Source organism: Sinocyclocheilus grahami, unplaced genomic scaffold, assembly GCF_001515645.1.
Source record: "Sinocyclocheilus grahami isolate Dianchi unplaced genomic scaffold, SAMN03320097.WGS_v1.1 scaffold1258.1, whole genome shotgun sequence".
NCBI lineage: Eukaryota > Metazoa > Chordata > Actinopteri > Cypriniformes > Cyprinidae > Sinocyclocheilus > Sinocyclocheilus grahami.
In genome coordinates, this window is record NW_015506437.1 from 147484 (window position 1) to 152298 (window position 4815).

The window sequence follows — 4815 nt, forward strand, 5'->3', positions numbered from 1 at the left end:
AGCGGCTCATCATTAACATCCTCTCAGAGTGTGGAAACGGGTGAAAGACCTCTCCCTTTGTCTGCCTTCTCTCGCTGTAATTGTGTGTCATGTGTTAAAGGAATTAGTCAGCCACAATCCTCAGTCCACTAATGACGCCGGCCCGTCTGGGAGAGCAAATCACCCAAAACAAAGACCGCGACGCAGCCGATGGCCAGTGTTCTGATGATTTGTGCTACCCGCTCAGATTGTGCTACCAGCACCTTATTCATGTGGTTTGAGGCTTTTTTAAAATGTCCATACCTACCCCTACCCTAAACCTACCCGTCCACACCAACCCTTACCCTAAACTTACCCTTAAAACAATGTAAATGTATTCTTGGTAGCACAATCTGATAGGTAGCATGTTTCGTCGGTACACCGGCGGGACTCTCTGAAAGCGTCTGCGTGACGTATCGTGTTCATGTGTGGAGTCATACTATATGTCAGACACCTGCATCAGCCGCGAGTCCACCAGAAGCAGATGCGTTTTTCTTATAAATTTATTAGCCGTTCCCTTGTGGGTCGCCGGTGGGATTATCTCATTTAGCACACTTCCTAAAATCCTGCGTAAACATTTACATTTAATTCACTGTGCCCGCAAAGCTTCTGTTTTACATAAAGCTGATCAAATGAAGTTGTTTGCCGCACATCTCTGTTGTCTGTCTGCGGGTGATTTACAGTCTGTCGACGGCGGCGGAGAGAAAGCAGTCTTTCTCGTGGAAAGGTCACGGGATAGCGGCTCTTTCAGGTATTAACGTGTCTTCATGCCCATCAGAAAGCAGAAAGACGCTCGTGTTATTCAGTCGCCGGCCCCTGCGAGGGCTTTGAACCTGCCAGACAGCTCCACGCCACAGAAAACAGCCGATGTGATTTGTATTATAATAATCCTTTAATTACTTCACGGAGAAACGTCTATAACGCATTAAGTCATTGAGCGCAGTCATCGCAGGGGAAGGCGGAGAGATCTTGTTTTGCATAAAGTCTTTAGCTAAGTCTTAGCTTCCTCTGTTTTGATAGCTAATATATCAGCCGAGGAATAATCCGGCCTACATTTCCAGGATATTTTTATGGACGCCGGCCTCAGTGAATGCGTGTCATCCACAGGCTCTTTAATGTTGCCATTCGCAGCAGCGCTTCGACACAGACTGAAGCACAATAGCTTGACGGGACGAGGAGACTGTGCTGACATTATAAGAGACTGATCTGAAACACCCCTCAAGGGCAACGTCTCATTTGATGCCCGCTCTCGTCTAACACATTGCTTCAATGAAGCTAATGACGCAACATGAGCACAATAATATGCTGCGGATGAATATTGAGTTCAGTTAGATTGAGCTCTCTGATAAAACATGCATCATTTATAATAGGGATTTGTGTCTGAAGAAGAGCAGCTGACTGGAGGAAGGGCTGTGAGCCCGTGACCTCTGACCTCTAACTCTCACCCCCATGTGTCCAAATGAAGGCTTGATCATATTCAAAAGGAAGATTATGGAAAGCATTTAATTGTGTCTGCTATTTACTACAGCAATGGTGCTCAACCAAGGGCCGGGGTCCACTAGAGCGCCAGAAGATGGCTTCAAATTATGTAAAAATAAGACAAAAACAAGGTTTAAAATATGCCAAAACAGCTAAAAATCAATTACATTTAACTTGTTTAATTTAATTTGTTCCTTAACAACCGCTGTAAATATGTAAGAACCAGAGATCTCATGCTCTCAAGTCTGCAAATGCGCAGCTCTGTGATTATAGCAGAAGTATCAGAAATATCTTGTGCTCCTTCAAATGCTGTCGTGGAGTCAGAAAGGTTGTGATCCGTTGCACTGTAGGACTCATGATCATCTCTGGAGACCTTCTTCTTGACAAAAACTGTGACGGCTTTTAGAGCTTTTCATTTGCTTTTCGTATGCATGGACGAGTGTGCATAATGAAGCCCAATTAAAGTGCTTTCGTGGCACGTAATGCACTCATGTCAGCTTTAATGCACTTGTGTGTCTTGAAGAGGGGGAATCAAACACCAGCATCTTAATATTCAGAGCTTCTTTCTGATTTTACTTTTCACCACAGATATGCTGTTTCTGGACATTTCTAATCGATACAGCACTTCTGCATTACATTCATGTAGAGTTAATGTGAATCGTGTTTCTGTACATGAACAACATGCTATTTGTATATCCTTCATTGAGCATGCAGCACAAAGATATTCAGAAAACCTGAGGATATTAGCTTGCATTCATATGCAATCCCAGAAAAACTTCAGAGTAAATTCATTGATCTTTGATTCTTTGAATGTCTGAATTTGTTCACTAGTCATGAAGAGTCTCTTGAAGACCAAGCATTAAAAGAATAGTCCATTCAGAACTTAAGACTGAAATACTCTCAAATTCTTTCAACTCAAATGGTTGATGTTGATGAATATCAGCCACTCTTTTGCATATAAGTGAATGGTGACCAGAGGCTGTGCAGATCTCAAAGGCCAAAGAGCAACGTGAAGTTGTCTATCCACCAATAACGATAGCTGAATATTTAGTGTAAGACCAGATGATACGTATAATTTGGTTTTCTTAAGAAAAAAGTCTCTCAAGTAATGCTGTAAACTATCAGTGAATCCTCTCATCTGGTACATTATTATAATATTAGAGGTTAAAATTAACAACAGAGCCCAAACTATTATATTCAACTGCTTTTTTTTTCACATACAATAATCACAATGAAATTAAAAAGAGAAATGTTAGAATACGACTCAGATAAATGACAGATTTATAGGGTTGGGTACCGAAACCCGGTACCAATATGGCACCGGTACCTATGTAACCGGTATGCGCTAGAACCGAATCAGAACGCAGATTTCGGTGCCTCATGTCGGTGCCATGCCTGAGCGATCGATTGAAATATTTGTCCTCTGGTTCTCCGAAACGGATAAGTGAATGGTGACCAGAGGCTGTGCAGATCTCAAAGGCCAAAGAGCAACGTGAAGTTGTCTATCCACCAATAACGATAGCTGAATATTTAGTGTAAGACCAGATGATACGTATAATTTGGTTTTCTTAAGAAAAATGTCTCTCAAGTAATGCTGTAAACTATCAGTGAATCCTCTCATCTGGTACATTATTATAATATTAGAGGTTAAAATTAACAACAGAGCCCAAACTATTATATTCAACTGCTTTTTTTTTCACATACAATAATCACAATGAAATTAAAAAGAGAAATGTTAGAATACGACTCAGATAAATGACAGATTTATAGGGTTGGGTACCGAAACCCGGTACCAATATGGCACCGGTACCTATGTAACCGGTATGCGCTAGAACCGAATCAGAACGCAGATTTCGGTGCCTCATGTCGGTGCCATGCCTGAGCGATCGATTGAAATATTTGTCCTCTGGTTAAGGGCGCCCTCTGGCGTGCAGTGTGAAAGAAACAGACATCATGTGTTTATAGTGCTAATGGACAATCCATCAGTTTTGGGGGAATTTTTATTTATTTATTTTTTAATAAGTGTCGGTTCAGGCACCACTTAGGCACCAGAACCGTTTTAAAAGTATAGATTTGGCACCGGTATCGAAAAAGAAAAAAAACGATACCCAACCCTACAGATTTATTTAAACACACAAATATGATAAACAGCAAATAAGCTCATCTGTAGTGTTTTTTTTATAGTTATAGACTGTGAGCACTGGATAACTTTCCGAAGGTAAATGCAATGTTAAAGGAACAGTTGCTGTTAATGTACTCACTCTCAGGCCATCAAGATGTTGGTGACTTTTTTCTTCAGTAGAACAGTAAAGAAGATTTTAGCTGATTTTAACTCGCAAGTCAATGGCTGTTGGCACTTTGAGTAAAAAAAATAAATAATAAAAACAAATAAATAAAAAGTATATCAGACAACACAAAATGAATGCCCTGACATTATAATGAACTGAAGCGGCTACAGAGATCTGTCACACTACATTTTAAGAGCGTCAAAATGGCATTTATTGTTTGATTTTTGTGATCAAATGGATATTTTTGAGAGCTGAGATTTTGTTTCGTATCAGAAGTAACAGAGCACAAAGATCTATTGGATGGGAGGCACACTACACTTAATTTGTGTTAATGTATTATTGTATTAACTTAGCCCTAAATTCTAACCGCAAGACTTTTTTTTAACACAAAAGTTGCAATAAATCTACTCCCTTTTGATTGACAGCATATAATCTGCCCTCATCATCGGCTGTTTTAAACTGATAATAGTTGGCCGATAACTTCTTTTATTGGATGATACTGATTATTGGCCCATGCATCCTTATTTTAGCCTATATCATGGTAGTTTTTAGAGTCTGAGCGCTCCAGTGGACCTGGATATTATTCAAAAATAAAAATTTTCTGTTCCACAGGAGTAAATGGGGAATAAACGATGATCATTATTGGGAGAAGCGTGTAATTTTATTTTGGCGGCTGGTGAAGAGATCACAGCTCTGAAAGCGTCTGATCTAGATCCCGTCGTGGAAGAGAACGCTACGGATCCAGATCTGCTGATCCCTGTTGAGCTCATATTTTAATTGAACTCACGGCAGACAATAAGAAAGATTCATTTGGTCATTTTTTATTTGCGTCTGCCAAGATCTGAAATGAAATGTTAAATGTTTCATGGGCTAAGAAAAGGGCAGAATTTGTCTTTGTATTGTCCACCAGAGAGAGAGAGAGATGATGATGATGATGATGATGATGGTGGTGAGGGGAACGAGGAAAAGAAAGGCAATGGAGACTGATAAGAGACAAGACGGATGAAGAGAGCAGAAAGAGGCAGGCAGA